Consider the following 22,466-nt stretch of genomic DNA (forward strand, 5'->3'; position numbering starts at 1 on the left):
GGAGGGACAGCTTTCTCCCAAACAGAAGTGCTGGCAGAGGCCATTGTTCCTTTGCTGAGCCCTTCCCCAACAGAGCCAGCAGGCGGGAGCCATATCTGAGACTTCATCAACCTGACTATCACTGTTCACCCACCCTGGTGATTCTGAGACCCCTGCCCCACCAAGTTTTGGGCCTACCCAAGCTGTTTCCAGTGGCTTTTCCATACGAATGGCCTGTCTTGGCTCATGGTTCAGGCTTTCTTAAAATCTCACAAACAAGCATCATCCGGCCTCAGCACGCCCTGTACCTCTTGCTGAGTGGCTCCAGGCCCAGCTAGTGATAGCCTGCCTTGATTTGAAGCTTGGTTTCTCCTGGGCACCTCCAAACCTAGCACAAATAGCAGCCATCTGCAGATCACTTTGTAGCTCATGCCAGGTGGCCCCAGGCAGAACACAGGTGCTGGCTGATCTTGGCCTCCACCTGGAAGGCCCTGGAGCCAGTACACCCAGAGGACAGCTTCAGACTACATCAAAGAACCACCCAACCACCTACACAAGCGACACACTCAAGGGGCGGATTCATCGGGTAGCAGACTGCCACTAAAATAAGTACTGCTCTGTGGGGTGGGCCCCTGCGCAGTTGATCTTCCACGCTGGTCACAGCCAGTCCTTGCAGTCAGTCGCCGTGGGGTTATGTCTCTCCCATTGATGTGCCAATAGCAGTCAACGCTCAAGTACAACAGGAGAGTATACACAGCCCACACCCAAGGATACACTTGGAGTGCCCAGCTTGGGTGAATAGGAAGCTTGTCCCACTGCACCCTGCAGGACACCTACTCTACCCCAGGCCACTCTACCAAGCCCGGGAAACATTGCAGCTCTACCTAATACCTAGAAACAAACACAGGGAGGCTGCTAAAAGGAGGAGACAAAGAAAAGTGTCCCAAACGAAAGAACAGAACAAAACTCCAGAGGATTTATGGTGAGTTTTTTAATGAGGAATGTATATATATATATATATATATATATATATATATATATATATATATATATATTTCAAATATTGATTAATAACTTCTAGAAAATAAAAATTGTGTAAGCAAGATAACGTAATCATAGTATATTATCTGTTTCAATAGTGGACAACATGGTAATGATAATGTAAATACTGATAATTTAACAAAAAATTGTCCTAAAATCAGGGCCAGTAATTTGCGCACATACACCATGCGGGAAAACTACTTGTGATTAATCAGTATCTGTACTGTGCCAGTTCTTAAATGTTTTGACTATTACCCCTAGAGTAACTTCACTGGAATTATGAGAGGAGAGAAGCCTAATAGGTAAGGTCCAAGCTTGACAAGTAAAAAAATAATAGCATTACAAGTAAATTCTTTAGCAAGGCAGAGGTGAATACAGAAGAAACACCTGGAAGAGTCGAAAATGGCTGCTTCTAGGGAGGTAGAGAGGCAGGAGGGTGCGGTGTAACCACCTGCTATTTGCTACTGTAAATGTTTTAGTACTATATTACTTTTCAAAATATATGTATATTTAGTACACTGTTAAAAATAAAGTTAATTGGCCCTGGCCTGTTTGGCTCCGTGGCTAGAGCGTCGGCCTGCAGACTGAGGGTCCCAGGTTTGATTCTGGCCAAGGGCACGCGCCTGGTTGCAGGCTCCATCCCTGGCCCGGCTGGGGGCTGTGTGGGAGGCACCCAAGGTGTCTCTCGCATCGATGTTTCTCTCTCCCCCTCGCTCCCTTCAAATCTCTCTGGAGAACAACGGAAAAATATCCTGAGGTGAGGATTAAAAATAATAATAAAGTTAATTTTTAAGAAAGGGATTAAAGTTGAATCAACCAGGACTTTCTAAACAAAAAATATGGCAAAAATAATACAGCACGTCCAGCTTGTCTGGAGGGTGGCGGGGGATTGTGATGGAAGAAGAAGCTGGAGAGCAAGGAGGAAACACATGATTTAAGGGCCACGTTAATTAGTGTGAATTCTGTTATGCAGCTAAAGTGGTCACTGAAAAGTTTTAAGTGAGAAACAACATAATCATCTTTTTTTTTTTAGTTGGAAAAGCTAACTTTAATACCAATACAGGTGATTCAGACACACCTACCCAAGGTGGTGGCACTGGGTATGAAAAAAAGAAATGAATATGAGAGATATTCACAAAGTAAAATATAAAACACTTGGTAACTGGTAGAACAGGGTGAAAAGCAAGGAAAAAGGAAGGTAGGATAACTCCAGAGTTTGTGGCGTGAGTGACTGGCTGGATTGTCAGAGACATAAGTTACGCAAGAAGACAATCAGGTTGAAGATTGCTGTAGACTGATATTTTTGTTAAAAACTAAATCCCAATGTGATGGTGTTAGGAGTGGGGGCTTCGGGGGTGGTTAGGTGACGAGGCGGAGCCTTCATGAATGGGACCGGTGCCCTTATAACAGAGCCCCCGAGAAACCCTTTGTCCCTTCTGCGCCGTGAGCGCAGAGAGATGTCCGTCTACAAACCAAAGAGCAGGTCCTCTCCAGGCACTGGAGTCTGCCAGCGTCTTCATTCTGAAATCCGCAGCGTCCAGAGCCGTGAGAAAGAACTGTTTGCTGTTCCCCCAGCCTGTGGTGCTTTGTTACAGGGCCCCAAGTGGCTAAGACAGGAGCAGAGAGAATCTCAAGTGTGGACACCGAGACCGAACCGACTGTGGCTTTTCCAGGAGACAGTAAATGGAGAGAAGATCGGGAGCTCGAAGGGAGTGGAAGCTACACCTTCTCCATCGGGAGCCGTGGGAAAGAAGCTGCATTTAAGGCCGTGGAAGTGGGTCCCTCGGAAAGAGCCACGCGGGAAGAGGAGGATGGCTGAGGACAGGCTCCTGGAAGCAGCCGCGTGGCGGGGCCGAAGGGGGAGCTCTCAGGCGGCTGAGCAAGGCGGCCCCGGGGCCACGGGCGGCTTCTCCACGGGCTGACCACCGCCACGGGGAGACGGGCGGGGAGCTAAGGACCAGACCCGAACACACTCGCCCACTGGCACCCGGAACGCGCGAGCGACACGTGGCTGGAGGAACATTAGCGTGTCATTACAGGTCATGCTCCAAAGGCCTGGGACCGAAAAGGGCGGTGGGTTGGCCAGTGTGCACAGGAAAAAGAACGTTTTGTGTTTTTGTTTCCAATGTGAGAGAAAACCGACAAAAAGAAGTCAAAGGTATAGAAGAGAGGCACAGGATGAATTTTCAATAGATGCGCAAAACCTTGGAAAGTGGCAGAAAGGCGGGGCCTCCCCTCTAAGTACTGCAGGCCCCCCTCTCCCGTGGGAACGTCCGAGACCCCTGGGATGCCTGACACCGCAGACAGTGCCGAACCCTCTATTTCTACATTCTCTCCATGTAGAGATAAAGTTTAATGTATAAATTGGGCGTGGTGAGACACTAATGACAACTCATAATAAGAGAACAATGATAGCAGTACACTGTAATAAAAGTTACGTGGCATTACTCAGTAAAATGAGGCTCGCTTGGGCACAAACACTTCGATATCTCACAGTCCCTTCGGCAGCTGAGACGACTGAGTGACTGGCGGGTGGGGAGCGCACGGTGTGGGCAGGCTGGGCCAGGGCTGAGCCACTGCGCCGGGCAGGGCAAAGCCGCAGGGCGAGAGCTGCCACCCTGCCGCTTAGGAAGGCTAGCACTTTACAATTTAGGAATTATTTATATAGAATTTTTGATTTAATATTTTCAGACTGTGGTTGACTGCAGGTAACTAAAACCACAGAAGACAAAACCTTGGATAAGGGGGGGCACTGTTTAATCCTTTGCAGTCAAAGTTAGCAATTCTGGCAAATATAACTGTATTTTGAATGAATGAAAAGTCTTTAAAGAATAAGAGCTTAAATGTGTTTTATATTCTGTACACCTCACCTCACCGTCCAAGGAAATCCAAGTTCTTGTTTAAAGTGAATGGGAAAGGTCCAGTGGGGTTCTCAGTTTTCACACTATTGATACCTTGGGCTGGCTGATTCTTTGTTGCGGGAGGCTGTGCATTGCAGGATGATTGGTAATAACCCTGGCTTTGACTCTCTAAATGCCAGTAGCATCCCCCCCCCCCCCCCGCTTTTACTCTTAAGTTGTCACAACCAAAAATGTCTTCAGACTTTGCCAAATGCCCCTGGGAGGAAATTTTTGTGGTTGAGAGCCATTGTAATTCTCTCCAAACTGTTTCAGTATTTTTTAAACCCACTATTTAGTCTTCATTTTGAACCTACTGCTTTAAGTCCATTGCATATCCTCAAAGTCTCAAATTTTGATTTCTTAAAAATTTTCTTAGGGAAAGTACCATTATACTGTAGAAAGATCACCAGACTCATTCTTTAATTCATGTGATTTTGAGTTAATTAACAAACTATCCTGACATTTCCCTGCAAGAAAAATTAAAATCATAGGTTCCCTGCTCATCCCATAATCTAGTTAACTAAAATAAAAATAAAAATACATAGTAAAAGAATTTGTTAAGGAACAAACATTTTATAATAAGCATCATCTTTATCAGAGAAAGTATGGGTTGTATTTTAGAGAAAATACGGTACTTAGATATGGAAAACATAATAAAATTTTCATTCAAGAGAGTCACTAATTGTATATTTCAGACTCAGTAAGAACATTAGAGGCATTAAGATCTTTTACCGACCAACTCTCAACTCCCCTAAAATCATCTCTTGGGAGAATTAATCAATCTCATCTTTAAAATTTCAGTACAGAGACTTCACTCTCTTCTACTGCATCTGATTCCAGTGAGACCATTCCTCCATTCTTTCACTCACAGTCATTCATTCATTCAAAACTTTATTAAGCACCAACTTCTAAAGCTCCACAAATGCATCTTGATGTTGAGCTGGTTTTTGCCTTTCTGTAATTTTACTCTGCTCACTAGAATCACTTAGAAGAAGTTTAGTATCTTTTTTGCATGACAGATTCTCACACATTTGAAGCCAGCTATAAAGTGTTCCTGAAAGAATTTCTTTTCTTCAGGCTAAATGCCCCAGTTCCTTCAGCTGTATTTGACACCATCAAGACCTTCATAAGCTTTGGCACTGTCCCCTAAATGCGAGTTCAGAATTAAGTGCCATTTCACATGGCCTGGCAAAGACAGAGCAGAGTGGGGCACTTGGCCCTCCCAGTGTGGGCACCATATCTCTGATAATGCAGCCCCACTGAGTGGGCTTTTGTTGGTTGTCCCATTGGGTACTGGGGATTTATTCAGCTTGTATTAAAATGAAGTTAACAATTTTTTTTACTGCTGGGAAGCAGTGTACCGGTGGGTTTATTTGTTCTGTCATTGTTCTGTTTTGTTTTTATATTTTACCTAAAAAAAAAAAAAACTTTTATACTTGGCCCTTTTAAATGTAATTGTGTTAGATTTCACCTATCATTTAAATATTTTACAATCTTTTTGTTTTCTTATTTTCTCATTCAATCATACATCCCTGCTTCACATGACCATAAGCATTTCTCAGATGCATTAGAACAAAGCAACAAAATAAAACAAAATAATGCTAGATTAGCTTAGTTGCTAGATGACTGAAAAGTGAGTCCCTATTTTCCAGGGCTAGATTTCAAATATCAACTCCACTCATAAAATTAAAAACAAAAAGGGAAAAGAAACCCATTTCTCCTTTAGTGAGTCGAAGCCCCATTTACATTTATTTTTATGCACTTTGAGATTCTCAAATTTAAAACTACAGAATGTATTAACAGTATTCTCCCTGTCGGCCAGCACGGGGGTGAAGTCCCTGGGGACAATACCAGCACTGAGAGGGACACCGCGTGACCAGGAGCACGGCCCGCTGTCCCAACGTCACCGCCGATGCTGAGGTAAGTCGAGCACCAGCTGGGTCAACTATTTAAAAAGATCAAATGTGACCAACCTAAACAGTAGTGTACGTTGTGTGTGCCTCAGCTCGAGGGGAATTTTCCATTTTTAGAGCCAAGTGCATTTTACACAGGGTTGGGCCAAAGTAGGTTTACAGTTGTTTGTGTGGAAAAGAACACAATGGTTTATAAACAGTGATACAGAAGAAATGCTGTGTTCTGCCTACTCACACCGTAAGCCTCCTCGGGCCCTATCCTATATTTTAAAAATAAATATGACAGTATCACAAAATGTCTATTAATTTTGTGATAGTTATATTTCCAGTGCTGTTTCTTTCCAGCGCTTTTTAAAATTATTATTTTTTGTTTAAAATATCACAGATGTCCCTTTTTCTCCCCAATGACCCGTTCCACCCCGTCCCCTCCCCCCCCCAGTCCCTCTCCCCACCATTGTCCGTGTCCTTGGGTTGTGCATAGATGCATGTAAGTTCTTTGGTTACTCTCCCCTCCACCCCCGCCCTCCTCCATCCCTCTGACCTTCGTCAGTCTCATCCATGCTTCCATGTCATTGAATCTACTCTGTTCATCAGTTTATTAAGTTCTTTAGATCCCACGTATAAGCGAGATCATGTGATGTTTGTCTTTCTCTGCCTGGCTTATTTCGCTTTTTTAACAAAGAGATTTGAGTGAATGCAGCTCAGCGGGTGAAGACCTATGGTGTCTTCCATGTGTGGCTCTCCATATTGTCCCCACAGCTCTGCCGGTGACTCAGCGTGCTGCTCATGTCAGACGAGATTACCGATTCAGTTAGTTGGTTAAGTGATTCAGTGATACAGATATAGCAGATAAAGTCAGATCTTAGATGATACTATTTAAAAACCAAGTGGATTAAAAATCATCTCTCTGATTTTGGAAAAATAAAGTTTATGAAGTTTAAATCAACATTCTGGGGAATTTTCCCATTGAATCTTCAGTGTCAAGAATAAAAACAGAACCTTGAGTATACATACTATATACAGAGCACTTTCCAAATCCAAAAGGAGGTCATGTGTAATACGGAGTTGACAAAATATCAGGGGGTAGAAATGATCAATATTGGGCTTGTGGTCTGCTGAGACAAACTGTGAAACAGAGGAAGTTTGACACTGGTGTTCTTCTCCGTCTTTTTCTGTAATTATCTTTTTTGTTGTTGTTTTTGCCCCCCTATAAACCAGTATCCTTTTACTACTTCAACATTTCCCCAAATAGAACATAATTCTTTAATATATCTCCCTTTCTAAATGCATCTGATTTGAAAGCAGGCCTGCAAAGGAGAAAAATGACTGAACTCAGAAGAAATACACTAGAATCCAGTGTCCCAAGCTGAGTCCTTTGGAAAGCAGAGACCGAGAGGCAGATTGAGGGGCTATCACTTTATTTGGGAGGCACAGGCTCTGGGCTGTGAGGGTGAGAGAGGAGGAAAGGAGGTAGAAAGTAGGGGGCAAAGCAAAGCACCGTGAGCCCATCGTGTGGCTGCGGCTCCAACGTGAACCACAGAGATCAAAATGTGCTCAGGCGACACGGTCACCCACACAGGGACTACGCGAGGCTTCCAAGAAGGAGCTGTGCCTTGAGTGAGCCCACAGGAAAAGAGGCAAGGAGGGATTTGCCTGCCTCAGTCACTTTCATCATTCATGTCTATCGGACAAAATATCCCCGCTGGGAGCTAACGCCCTCAATCTCTGGCCCCTTGGTGAGTGAGAAGCCAGGACTCCTCTCCTGGGACCCAATGTTGCATTTAAATCCCCCAAAGGGGCGACCTGGTATGGTGGGGAGCTGAACAAGAGAGAAAGGAGGCAGTTGCAAGGGTCTTAAGAGGTGCCCAAGGTTCGAGTCCCAGTACAGTGAGGATTGGGGCATGGGGACACCTCCTGGAGAGCCTGCCCCAGGGCAAGGAGGGGTTTCCAAGGTCTCTCAGATCCCAGCAGCTGCAGAACTGCCTATTCCGCCCAACAGGGGGCAGGCTTCTGGGTGTTCAGGCCGGGGAAGGAAGCAGGGGCAAGGGCACAGGAACGAGAAGAGGGTCTTCACAAATAGCTTATGTCCTCCAAAATTAGGAAAGTAAAATGTGAAATCCTTCCCCCTCCAACGTAAAATTCTATTCCAAATAGCAGAAACCACATCTTGCTGTTTAAAACGAAGAATGATGGATAACACTTTTTCTTATCTCATTTAAGTACTCCACAATCATATTTTTAAAGCCCTGAGAGGAAAGTAATTTAACAACCTGTCATACAGAAACTGACTCATCTATCTGAAAACTGTCAACACACAATAATTCCTTTGCCAGTACATCAGCCTCCTTTTCCCCACCATGATTGTTATTAAATCTGTGGCAACAATGACTAAATTGAATGGGACCCCATAATAACCTAGAGTGAGCTTCTTAGAAATCATTATTGTCAAAACTTGACTTTTTAAATTCATATCCCTTTATGACAGGGCCAGGTCAGACAGTCAGACACTGTAATACTTTAAATGAAAATCTCAAGGGCTCCCTGCATTTCCACAATAGTTCAAAGAGGGGAGGCAAAAAGAACCAAGGAAAAAGAACAATTTGTTCTCAGGGAAGATTACCCAAGTGCAAAGTGGGGAGGAACAGTGGAGTTGGCCTTTGGATCTAGAGATAACACAGCCTTTGCCCCGTGAGGAAGCAGTCATCGGACTTTACAATGGTCAAGAAAAGAACATACAGTTTGAAGTGGCTGTTTAACCAACCTGGGAAAATAAACACCCACCCAGAATTTAGGTCCATAAACTGAGTTAGGCTAAGCCAACCCAATTTAATGTTAATCCATTATTATCACTCTTTTTAATTTTATTTTTTATTTTCCCATTACCATGTGTTCCCTCTCTGCCGTCTTCCACCCCCCCCGACCCGGGACCACCACGCTGCTGTTTATGTCCATGAGTTTCTTTCTCTTTTTTCTTTTTTGCTCAATCCCATTATTAGCTTTATGAATAAAATCATTTGCAGAGACCAGATATAAATACATATACATACATACATACATGCATGCATGCATACATATCAGGTAGAATATTTTAAGTGCCAAGTATACAAAAAATAAGTTCTACTGGAATTCTAAAAAAAGGCAATGTGTTAGGTGAAGAAGTCATAGGGAAAAGTTTCACAGAAGTTGGGAACTAAGCAGGACCAAAGGCAATGACATAGAAATGAGTTTGGGATGGTTGGGAGACCATGAGGAAAGCTGTTCCTCTGGAAGAAAAAAAATTATACAGAGAAGAATTAAGAAACAAGGGCCTTCTTTTTGTGTATGGTGAGGATGTGAAATAATTAATTGATTTCCTTGTGGGACCCATGAAATTAAGACTCATTAAGAAATGGTCACACCACATATTTCCAGTTGAAGCTTTGCAGTGCCTGTTCACCACATCCTGAAAGACAGATTCCCACTTAAGAATCTGAGTAGTCTAGAAAACCATGCATAAGTATTTAACAGTAGTGAATGCTGTTCAATAGAAATTAATAAGAAAGAATGGGGCATGTTTCCTTTGTTCTGCTTTGCAAAGGCAAATGAGAAATAACGCTTATTATTCTTGTGTGTAGTTTTCCCTGGAGTCTAAATCACACTTCCAGTCACTCTTTTTACCCTCTGTTACAAGCTAATTGGGATTTATCTAAAAATGATTAGATGACTTTCTCACAGATGTATTTTTATCATAGAATGGAAATGTTAGAAATGTGTCTTCTGAAATATTTGAAATTTTGTCAATATAATTTCCAATTATAGTTATGCTGGAGATTTTTTACCTTTACAATTGGATCCCAACTAATAATTATTATCCTAATAAATGTAAAATATAAATAATGTAGCATTTTTAAGGCAAAAACTGAGCCTGGGGCATAGGATTGGTACTATACCCCAAGGTGAGGATCATGAGAAATCATGGTCACTGAATCCAGTTTTGAGGGGAAAATCTCAAGTAATTTTCTTTTTTATTTAAAAAAAAATTCTTCACCATTGGTTTCCCAGGTCTCCAAGTGCCCTACCTTTTTATTCCTTCCCATGAAAGCTACTGACAATACCTTAGTTTGAAATTCTCCCTTCCAACCTCCAAAGCACTCCAAGGTGCAGTGACCTCATCCTGGGTCCTTGGAGTCGCTTGCTCCACTGCTCCTGCCTCACCTAAGAATCGCCTCTGAACTCCTTCCTGGAGGTGCCGTCCAGACCACAAACGCGTCCAGGCGCGGGAAGCTCGCCACATCCCCAGTCAGCGGATCCCAGTTTTCCAAAGCTCTACTTAGAGGAAAATTCCTCCCGAATTAAGGCGAGAGCTCTGCTCCCTGGAGTTCATTCATTCAAGTTGTGCTCTCTGAATTAAACAGAGGAAATCTTCGTTGAGACAACTTTTCAACTATTTTGAAGTTGGCTCTCATAAACCAAAACTGTGTCTTTTATACCCACCACTCCAACGTCTATGCTCTCAGCCGTGTGTGTGCGTGTGTGTGCGTGTGCCTTCTTCACTTGCCACGGATCTCTTGTGTCTGGTCCCTTGAGAGCACCAGCGATCGCCTCATAGCTTCCTCATCAGCGGCCCTTCCTGAGCCTCGGCCCCTCGGCGCCCAGAGAATTCGATTTGGCTGGCCTTCCCAAAGCTGCCGTCTACAACCCGCCTCCACTCTTGGCTTCCCGGGCTGTCCATCTCTTTTCACACAACTCTACCAGCTCTCTTTCTGACTCCCACACCGTAAATATGGGTGCCATCAACACTCTATACTCAGTCCTCTTTTTTAAATTGTGGTAAAATACACATAACATAAAATTTACTATCTTAACCATTTTGAAATGCACGGTTCAGTGGTATCAGTCATACTATTGTACATCCATCACCACCATCCACTGCCAGAACTCTTCATCTCTCAAAACTGAATCTCTAGACCCACTAAGCAATAGCTCCCCAATCTCTCCTCTCCTGGCTCCTGGCAACCACCTTTCCCTTTCTACTTTCTATCTGGATGATTTTGCTTTTGTCTTCTTTTTGTATAATGCTATTCAATCTTACAAAATACCCATGGACTCAGATTTGAACACATTTTTACTAAGGGTTTATGGTGTGCTAGGCCCTGTGCTAGATCCTTAAATTTTAGTCAGCTAAATTATATTTTCAGCCCTATTTTCAAACTAGGTGTCCAAACTGGCTGGTCATTAGAATCTCCTGTAGAGCTTTTTTTTTCCTTCTAATTTTTTTTTTTTTTAAATAATAAACTTTATTTTGAAAGACAGGTTTCCCCCACTATCTAAAAGTAGAATACTCCTATGCAACCTTTTGTAAGCCGAAATGGCATAAAGTGAAGAAGCAATTAGTCTAGAACAAACACATCTTGCTAATGGATGCACAAAATATATGGAGATAAAGCACGGATGCTCACAGGCACAGTAAAAGCTCCGGTGGCTTGATGCTGATGCTGAGTGTAGTTCCTGGGTAAGAAGCTTGGTGGCGCTCTTACTGCCCAGGGTGCCCACTGCCTTTACAAGGGCTGGCTGCAAAACACACACTCAAAGCTATTTTTGCTTTTCACAAAAGTGAAAATCTTCTTTGGATTTCTTTCACTTAGCAAAAACTTGTACTAATGTAGACCTTTTTAAAAATGAAGTAGTGTAAAGTGAACTTTTGAAAAGCAAGGGATACCTGTAACTTTAGATTTCCAGAAAGCTGCTAAGTACAGAGCATTCCTGTACACTCTCGGTCACTTCTGTTTCCTCTGATGTTATCGTTTTGCATGATCTGGTACACTTATCAAAGCTAAGAATCAACACCGATGCATTACTATTGACTAAACTCAAGAATTTATTCTGATTTCGCTAATTTTCTGTGTCAAGATTCTTAGTGTCCTCTGGTCTGTGACAGGTTCTTACTCTTTACTTGGTTTTTATGACTTCATTGGCAATTTTAATGACTACTGGTCAGGTGTACTGTAGAACAGCCTTCAATTTGGAGTTTGTCTGATGCTTTTATAATGATTGGACCAGGGTTTTGGGTTTTGGGTTTTTAGAGCAAATGCTATGGAGAAATGTCCCTCATTGCATCACATGAGGGGTATATGATATCAACCTGGTATCCTTGGCGATGTTAACCCTGACCACTTGGTTAAGGTAGTATTTGCCAGATTTTTGCACTTTAAGGTTACTCTCCCCCCCCACCCCTTTTATGCTCTATTCTTTGGAAGCAAGAAACTAAGTGCAGCCCTGCAAAAGGAGCAAGGAATTAAGCTCCGCTTCCTGAAGGGTCAGTATCTACATACATTCTTTGCAATTATTCTGTAAGAAAAAAATTTTTTTCTTTTGGTGGAAAGTCTTTAAACAGTTATATTCATAGGAACATATGAACCAGACTTTAGTAGGTCTGGGAGAGGCCTGATAACCTGCACTTTTTACATTCCTTGGGAGAACACGCAGATTTGGGTTCCACTGCTCTAACTTGAAGTCAGCCTCTGTATTTCCAAGTTTCACAGACGTTCCAATGTCTCCAAAACAGTTCACATCCCACAGAAAAAGAGCAGCTCTCATTCGCATTCGGTACCATAGCCTCCTGTCTCTCTCAGGTCAGCAGTCTCAGAGGCAGCTGGACTTCTACCCCCCTCCTTACCCACTCATGACTTGTCATTACGTCCTATCAATTCTTGCTTAGAAATATTTATTGAATTTATGCTTTCTCTTCATTGCCTGGTCCAGATTTGCTGGGCTAGTTAACAGCAGCTTTCTCTTTACTCACCTCTTATTGTATTGGTCTCTCTTTTTCTGATCTACTCTGCACATCAAAACCAATATTTAACCCACTGCATGCTCTGTACTATTCCGCTATTGAAAAATACTACAGTAACTGTCCATTACCCAGTAGTACTGCACTTCCAAGAAAGAGATACTCTGACATGGGTTAGAAGCCCTCTGGCATGACATTATTAAGTGAAGTAAGACTAAATGCATTAGTAAACCCATGATTTTCCAAAGACAAAAATGTTATATTAGTAACTCAACCAACTCAGGCACGTTGAAATAGGCTGAACACAAACATTGTTAAACTTTTTGTCACTGTTTTGGAATCAGTGCTTCTAGTATATAGGTCAGATACAGAATGTACTATATACCCTCCAAAAAATGTGAAGAATAAATACAAGTATTTCACAGCTATTTGACTTAGCCTTGCTGATAATCAAAGTAAGTTATTACCTAATTGATGTGAACTAAGATTAAATGCCCCATCTCTCTTCAACCATCTAAAAAATTCTCTTCTTATATCTTTGAATTCTAGCAATTAAAAATTCATTTGAACTACCAAGATTCCTTTTTCAAGATACAAATATGCCTGGGAAAGCTAGCAATCATTAGCAGTATAAAGCATACCTATTTCAATCAGATTGCTTTCCTCTTAAACTGTAGTTTGGAGCATCCCTGAGCAACTGGACTACGAATTTTTTGAGGATCCAGGGGTCTGTCAGAGCAGTTTCGCAAGTGTATAGTGGTCATGGCTTAAGCCTAAACTGCATGCAGCCAGATTCCAGCTTGCATGGGCCATCCTGGGAAGATGCTGGTCCTCATGGAGATGCTTACAAGCATGGTACATGCTTCAGAGGGGTGCCAGGGGGTACAGCTTGGTGCCTGTCCTTCTGACTGTCCCTGGCCCAGCCTCCTCGTGATATTCATGTCTATGTCTGGAATGAGCTGACTACAATTAAAGGGTGACAAAAAAACACACAACCAAGATGATTTTCCCACTACGCTCTCTGTGGACTTCAGGAGCACAGGAGTGCAGGGTGAGTAGTCTCCACAGAGCCGCCGCCCGCCAGAGGCTCGGGCTCCCGGGACAGACGTGAGTGCTCCCCGCCCTCTGCACCTTCAATTTTCACACAGACATTGGCAGGCCAACCATCAGCAGGGGTGCCACAAAGTGTGCCTGCAGTATCGGGGCCTCCAGAATTATTTGGGAATGTCCACACAACAAGAGAGAACAGAGCAACGGCAAAACCTGATTTGTAACAGTTGTTTGTGTGCCAGTGTGGCCTGTGACACCTGAGGTTTTTGAAGAGGAAAACAAAACTAAACAAACCTCCCCAGGCTCTTTTAAGTCAAAAGTCTGGCAGAAGAGGCAAGTCCTAAAATCTTTCAGTGTTTGGGCCTTCCGTTACATCATCTGTGCAATGGAAACTTTACCTGCTGCCGCCACCTGCTTTATAACTTGACGCATGATATCAGTTACATCACGAACACAGTCATGCTTCCAAGCAGAATTTAGGCCAGCTTGCAGATATTAATGTTTTAGATTTTAATAAGGACGTATTTTTGACCTCACCCATTTTTTCCAAAGACATGTTTTTCTCCCTTTTCACTGGTTATAATTTTAGCATTAATGTTATATAGCAAGTGGATGAGAGGGAGAAATTAAAAAACAGAATGATTCAATTTCTTTAAGATTAAAAAAACCTGCTTTAAGAAAGTTATTGCCCCTTTACCATATTTCTTAATCAAGCATCCACGATTCTCTCCGTGATGATAATGTTTGCACGAAACAAAGATCCCATTACAAAGTAAATGTAAGTTAAATACGATTGTAAAAAAATTTTTCTCTTAAATTGCCCAATGGAAGTGTTGGTTAAAGATCAGTACAGTGTCAAGCTGGTAAGAACCTTAGTCTCATCTAAAGCAACCCCTTCATTTTACAAATGAGAACAAGACCCAGAAATTTATAACTTGCAGACATCTCAGAGTCACGGAATGGCAGAGTGGAACCAGGTCCACTGTCTGCACAGTGCCAGTTTTCTGTCACCCACCCCTCCTCCCCACACACACACACGCTGGTGCATCACACAGTGCATTGCTCACATTCCTTTCAAAAAGTAAGTAAAATAGCATGTGACTTAAATTAGGAATGAGACTTAAAAGTACAGTGTGCATGAGAGAAAGAGGACCCCTTTCTGGAAACACTGATGCCAACAAATGACATCCTTTGGCATTTTGTAGAGTGGAGCTTTAGGGGACCTAAAGACTGAATTCAATTTCCTGAACCAAACATTCAACAGGGCGGTTGTACATTTAGGTTACCTTGAGTGTTCAATAGCCCTAGGTTAGAGTTTTCTGCTTTTTCATTTCTGCTTTTTGACAGGTTTTGCGGGGAAAAAATGAAGCACTGTGTGATAGCAAAGGGGTTGGAATGTCCATTATCCTGGAGTAACCATTTCTACCGTAACATTTCTGCTGGCACTTCACCTTAATTTAGGCCTGAATTAGCTCATGCCTAGATCACAGCTCTGAGACAATCAGGTCTCTGGCCCCCAGCCCCCTCCCCCCACTCTCACATGCATCCCACCGACAGATTTTCCTCCTTACATCTTTGTTTGCGTTATTTCACTCCCGTATGCAAGACCTATGACGGTGTATGTTTAACTGTTCATTGATCCATGTCCAAATATTTTAATGTAGCTTTTTTTGGCTCTTCATAATCTGTCTGCCTCTCATAAATTCTACTTTCTGGCAGGCTGACTGACTGTCTCTCCAGTAAAGCAGTCTTATTTCCATCACCAGCCTTTGTATATCGTTGGCGTCTTTTCCCTGCTATTTCAAATCCTTCCCCGAGCGTCAAGGCACCCACTCGTATCCTCCGTGCAGCTGTTCCCCACTACCCCACCCCTTGCTGTTGAAGCTTTGGTAGGAGGTGGCTCTCCCTTCCCTGGTTTCATGAATTTTTCTCTTCTTGTGTCACATCTGTTAGTCTTGTACTCCCAGTTTCAACATGCCATCTTTCAGTACACAAAGCGTGCCTTAGAAATGATGTCTTAGGAACTTCTCAAGGCCTCATCCCACCCCCATTGCCATATACTTTAGTGTCTTGCTGACTGTAGCAGATTCTCAGTAAATACTTTGAGTGTTTGATGACCCAGATGAGGTATAAAGAGAAAATGCCACCTTCATCCAGCCCTAGCAAAGCGTCAGTACTGGTGCTGGGCCTAAGCCTCAGACCCATTGCTCTTCTCAAGACTCCACTTGACTCCACCGCTAACTTGCTCCTGAACTCTTCCTCCTCTGCAGGATGTGCTAGCTCAGTCCTTTCTCTCTAACCATGGTCCTAAATCTGATCCACTTCCAGCCAAGGTCACCACACCTTTTTAGCCACCTCTCTTACTCCAATGACACAGACAAACGAAAGTTTCCATTTAGGTTCCATTTCTGTTCCCTCCATAAGAGAAACCCCAGCCCTTCCTAAGCTCGAAGCTGTAGACACTTCAGCTGTGAAGACTCCTCTTCCCACATTAATGCCCCAAGCCCAGGTGTCCCTACCCCTCACCCCAGCTAAGCCTACAAGACACTGGAAGCTTCCTTTCCCTTCACTCCCCTCAAAATGACCATGCTGCAGACGGGATGCCTTGAGGTGGTGTGATTTTCCTGCTACCTTACCTCAGTGGAGGGTGAAGGGAGCCTGGCTTCCAGCTTTGTAAACATCTCCCAGCACATGAAGTTCCAGCTCTGTCTGCCAGCACTGACTTCCTAGGAGGTGAGGACAGCCTCCAGCAGGTTCCAGGCATCCTGCTACTCCTCCCACTGGCCACTCTTCCCTCACCCCAGGTGACCACACCCAGTGGTCCTTAACCTATCAACCCAGATGAAACCTTCGAAGTGAAGAAGAATTTTCCCTGTTGCAATTTCTCCTTAAAATAGTGAAGGAGAAAGACTATCACATGCCACCGAAGGAGGTTTGGCCAACAAGGACCCACGTATAGGACGGTGGTCCCATGGGACTATAATGGAGCTGAAAATTTTCTATCACCCAGTGACTCCGCAGCCACCATAACATCATAGAGCAACACGTTATTTGTATGTGTGGTGATGCTGGTGTGATCAAAACCGCTGTGCGGCCAGCCTTAGAAAAGGATAGCGCGTACAGTTACGTACAGTACAGAACACTTGAAAATGATAAGAAGCGACTGTTACTAGTTTATGTATTACCTACATGCATTTTTTATCGTGGTTTTAGAGTGTACTCTTTCTACTCGTTAAAAACAAGCGTCCTGTGAAATCGCATGCTTTGTGGCACTGGCAGCAGCTTCGGGCACCTCGTGAACGTTTCCCGAGTGTCCTGGCCGCCTGACCTTCTGCTGTGCTCGGTGTCATCTCACCGTGTTGTCCAGGCTGAGGCCTAGGTGTGCAGGAGGCTGTGCCCTCGGGCTGTGTGAGCGCCCGCCCGTGCCCTCGGGGCTGCGTGAGTGCCCGCCGTGCCCTCGGGGCTGTGTGAGCGCCCGCCCGTGCCCTCGGGGCTGCGTGAGCGCCCGCCGTGCCCTCGGGCTGTGTGAGCGCCCGCCCGTGCCCTGGGGGCTGTGTGAGCGCCCGCCCGTGCCCTCGGGCTGTGTGAGCGCCCGCCCGTGCCCTCGGGGCTGCGTGAGTGCCCGCCGTGCCCTCGGGCTGTGTGAGCGCCCGCCCGTGCCCTGGGGGCTGTGTGAGCGCCCGCCCGTGCCCTCGGGCTGTGTGAGCGCCCGCCCGTGCCCTCGGGCTGCGTGAGCGCCCGCCCGTGCCCTCGGGGCTGCGTGAGCGCCCGCCCGTGCCCTCGGGGCTGCGTGAGCGCCCGCCCGTGCCCTCGGGGCTGCGTGAGCGCCCGCCCGTGCCCTCGGGGCTGCGTGAGCGCCCGCCCGTGCCCTCGGGGCTGTGTGAGTGCCCGCCGTGCCCTCCTGGCTGCGTGAGCGCCCGCCGTGCCCTCGGGCTGTGTGAGCGCCCGCCGTGCCCTCGGGGCTGTGTGAGTGCCCGCCCGTGCCCTCGGGGCTGTGTGAGCGCCCGCCGTGCCCTCGGGGCTGTGTGAGCGCCCGCCGTGCCCTCGGGGCTGTGTGAGCGCCCGCCGTGCCCTCGGGGCTGTGTGAGTGCCCGCCGTGCCCTCGGGGCTGTGTGAGCGCCGCCCTGCCGTCCGCACCGGGAGGAAATCCCCCGCAGCCCTTCCTCGGACCGCGCGCGCTCCGGGCGGCACCTGCGCGTTTCCTGGGCCGCGCCCTAGGGACACCCGGTTTCCGTCCCTCCGCTGCCCCAGCGGCAGCGGGGACTCGGGGCTCTGAAGCGGCTTTTCTCCATCCCCTCCCCGCGGCCCAGCGAGAGCCGGCGCCAGGCCTCGCCCCCGCCCGGGCCGGCGTCTCCGCAGGGCCCCTCCCGCCCGGCGCGCACCGGGCACGGCCCCCCCCGCCCCGGCCGCTCGCCCGGCCCCCAGCCCGGGGGTCCCGCTGCCCTCCCGCCCATCCTCAGGCGGGCCGGCGCCCCCAGGCTGCCAGGGCACCTGCCCCGCGACCCTGCGCCCGCGTCCGCAGCAGCTGGGCCCCGGGGCCCCTCCCGCCCTCCCGCCGCCCGGGCGCCCGCAGCCCCAGCAGGTGCCCGCGGCCGGGCCTCTAACCCGCCCCCCCCCCCCCCCCCCCCCGGCAGGCCCTCCGGCCTCCCGCGGCCCAGGGCGCCCTCGGGTCCAGCGCCCTGGGGTCCAGCGCCCTGGGGTCCAGCGCCCCGAGCGCAGTCGCCCCCCGCGCCCCCGCCCCCCGCGTCCCCGCCACTCACCCAGCGCCAGGAGCGGCGGCAGGGAGCCGGCCGGGCGGCCCGGGCCCCGCGCCATCGGGGTTGCGGCGCCCCCGGAGCCGCGCGGCCCCCAGGCCGGTGTCGGGAGCGCCGGGAGCGGGGCCGGGCCCGAGGAAGCGAAACTGGTCCGGCGGCCGCGGCCGGGCAGGCTCACCCCGCGGCCTGCGCCCTGCGCCGGGAGGGGCGCCTCCTATTTATGCCGCTCCCGCCGCGCACACCCGGCCGGGCGCGGGCGTCGGGGGAGTCGCCCCGTTTCCACCCAGCCACGCACCCCCCCCGCCCCCAGCTCGTGGCGGGGCCGCCCTCGGCCGCTGCACCTGCCGGGTCGCACCTGCCGGGCGGCGCTGCGCCCGGGGAGCCCGCGGGGGGGGGCGGTGGGGTGGGGGACGGAGCGCCCGCGGGTGGCCCGGAGCCCGTGGGGGGGGGGCACGGAGCGCCCACGGGTGGCCTGGAGCCCGTGGGGTGGGGGACGGAGCGCCCGCGGGTGGCCCGGAGCCCGTGGGGTGGGGGACGGAGCGCCCGCGGGTGGCCGGGAGCCCGTGGGGTGGGGGACGGAGAGCCCGCGGGTGGCCTGGAGCCCGCGGGGGGGGGGGACGGTGGCCCGGAGCCCGTGGGGGGGGGACGGTGGCCCGGAGCCCGTGGGGCCTGCGGGCGCCGCCGAGACGCGCTGGGCCAGGAGCCGCCGGGAACCGCCACCCGAAGGCCCCCCGTGGCCGGTCGCTGGCCCCCGGAGGCCGAGCGGGAGCGCGGCTAACCGCAGGCATTCCACACCGGGAGCCCCTTACGCCGTCTGCTGGAAACCGGGAGCTTGGACTCACCAGGGGCTACTTTAGAAACTTCGTTCAGATTTTTCTTTATTCATTTGCTCGCTTACTCATCGTACTTTTAGCTATTGATGTAATTTACTTGCTCCGTGGGGCCTGTGGAAGCAGGGTGCTGTTCGCCCGCCGGCTGCTTCCCGCGCCCCCTTGCACGCGGAGCGGGTCCGTCCCAGCGCTTCCTGGGACGCAGAGGCGTCCTCGCAGCCTCCCGAGGCAGAAGGCAGCATCCAGCCTTACCTTGCACGATTAGCATATCTGCCTCCAAAATAACTAGAGAATGCAGCTGTTTTCAGTCCGATCTGTGTTCCTCTTGCAGGATCAGTGAGTGGAATCATGGCCTCCACCCCCACCCCCAAGCTGTATTTCTGGAACATCCAAAAGGCCCATAAACATTCATTTACATATGAAATGCAGTTCAGAGGTCCGGCCCTTCCTCCCCATTGTTTAAATTAAACAAATTATGATGCATTTTTCTTCCACATCATTTTAGTGCTCCAAACGGCCCACATATCCAGAGGTGTAAAAAGCAGCTCTTAATTTTCAGAATCCCATGCTAGGCCCCACATAACAGCTCATAATCTATTGAGAGAGCAGGCCCCTGGTAGGGCTTAGGAGAGATCCAAGGTTGTGGGATAGACTATTACTGTACCCAGATAAAAACAGGGAGGGCCACAAAAAGCCAAAAATTTGGCACTGTCTCCTACCTCTTCCTTTCTGATATTCTCTCCTTCCCTGAGGATCAGGGCCCTGTGTTAAGGCATCTCTCCCCCAGAGATTACACCCCAGGCAGCAACAATCCTGCTACCCTCCAACAGAAGATTACTATTTTATTTTTATTTTTCATTGATACTAATAAAAAATAAAGCACACTTAAGCAAGAAATACTAAATCTTTGTTCAGTATTATAAAGTTCCAGGCCTTGGTGTAAGTATTCATCATTTGTGCCATTCAAATGGTAAATTAACCTTTTCAGGCCACTAGAGTATGAAATAGTGTAATTTAATATACTAAATAGACCAAATAAAATAATAACCGTCTGTAAGAGCTTTATTTACTACCAGAAATAAAGCAAGTACCCTGGAGAATATGCTTTCCAAATTTCCTGACACTAGAGGTTCCATTTTTTTCACGGTTAAGCAACTTCCTTCCTTCCTTCCTCCCTTCCTCCCTTCCTTCCTCCCTCCCTCCCTCCCTCCCTCCCTCCCTCCCTCCCTCCCTCCCTCCCTCCCTCCCTTCCTTCCTTCCTTCCTTCCTTCCTTCCTTCCTTCCTTCCTTCCTTCCTTCCTTCCTTCCTTCCTCCCTCCCTCCCTCCCTCCCCTCCCTCCCTCCCTCCCTCCCTTCCTTCCTTCCTTCCTTCCCTCCCTCTCTCCCTCCTCCTGGTTGGTTATCTTCCTCCCCCTCCTCCTTTTTCTCCTCCCTCCCTCCCTCTCTCCCTCTCTCCCTGTTTAATTACTCAGGGGGCAGGTAAACTGGAGCCCAGTCACAAACACTGGCAGAGCAGAAGGGAAGAACTGGCCGCTCTGGGGCCCCCTTCGCGTAGTGGGGTGTGTCTCACTGCCTTAGACTGTAAGGAGAGCTGTTGCTAAGAGAAGAGTGGGTCAAAGCTCCACGGGAATCAAAGCAGGAACCGTGTGCCCAGCCCAGGGACTGGTTGGTGAGCCCTGCCTGTTCAGGCTTTGCACAGGTAACGCCGGCCCTCCCGCATCTGGTAGGAAGCTTAGGGGAATTCCTCTGGAGGACCTGCAAGCATCAGTCTCTTCTCTTCCCACACAGAGCCGTCCTCAGCCCTCTGGACAGGACAATATAAGCTTATGGTTATTTGTGGGGCACATCACAGACACACATGTGGTGGTAGAAAGGAAAATTTTGAATAGTCATTCTAGGTCAGCCTGTGTTCTCCAAATTATCACTTGACGACATTTGGTAATATAGGAAGATTTCCTCTTGGTAATTTACATTATTTAATTCAATAAGAGTGGGTGAACGAAATGAAATATGAATGATGAAAGACTTCTAAAATATAATGTTTTTAGAATAATGATAAACATCATGCATTATAAATTATTAAAAACTAGTAGTACACTATATGTAGAGAGTTTTCATATATTCTATTTGAAACTATTGAATTAGTCTCTAAGGAAAACCAGTGAAAAAAATCACTGCTCAAACACTGTATTCAGGACACTGCTTTACAATCCAGTTTTTCCCGGGGATTGGGATTTTTGTTGTGTGCCTTTTAATCTAACCTATTTTATTGTACCTTCTCTGTCAGTCTGTTAGGGGTACATTTTTCTGTATGTCTCAATCTGCTTGGCTTGCCATCTTTTTACAATGCCAGCTCCATACAAGTTTAATATATCTTAAATATAATCTTTTCTGTAATATTACATCTATTAGTTTCAGCTCACCATTACAATCTTTGTATTTGACAATATTCGTATATACTCCAAAAAGATAGCTTCTGATTTTTTAAAAAATCTAGGTTTTTGTGTTGGCCTTAGTTGTAGACTAAGTAGGAAAGCACCTAAGTGGCATAATTTTAATGCTATAATATGACAAGGCTTTAAATATCCCTACCTAATACACCTGTCACAGTGGCTTCACCCCTTCCTACATGGTCCCAGATTCCCATCAATGTAGACAATACTCTGGGTGAGACAACAGAGGTGGAATATTATGTAAAATTGGTTTTGGAGTCTGTTCAACCTGTTCAAATTGGAGCTGTGTCACAGAATGCCTGGATCACAAACTATTCACTTCTCTGAGCCTCACTTTTCTCATGCATAAAATGTGATGGGAATAATTTGCACAGCTTTCACGATTTGCAATGCAATATACCTCTATGGCAAAAGTCTTGCATTTTAGAAATTATTCCGTGTATTATCGTTGTTATATCATTACAACAAGAGAGACTAGTTAGAGGTGGTTGCCATGGAGAATACTTCTAGCCTAGAGTGGACATTGGGTTTAGACCAGGGTAATGGAGATGGAGGAATGATTCTGCATATATTTTTAAATGCAAACAATTGGATTTTTCTGATGAATTGGGTGTAGAGTAAGAGAAAGAAGTCAAGATGACCTCAAGATTTTTGCCTGAATAACAAAAAGAATGCAGTTACCATTTACTGACATGAGTAAATGAGTAAATGAGGAAAGACCTGATTTGAGGGGAATATCAGGCGTTCCATTTTGGAAGTGTTAAGTTGAAATGCCAG

This window comes from Miniopterus natalensis, chromosome 1 (assembly GCF_054644295.1).
Source record: "Miniopterus natalensis isolate mMinNat1 chromosome 1, mMinNat1.hap1, whole genome shotgun sequence".
NCBI lineage: Eukaryota > Metazoa > Chordata > Mammalia > Chiroptera > Miniopteridae > Miniopterus > Miniopterus natalensis.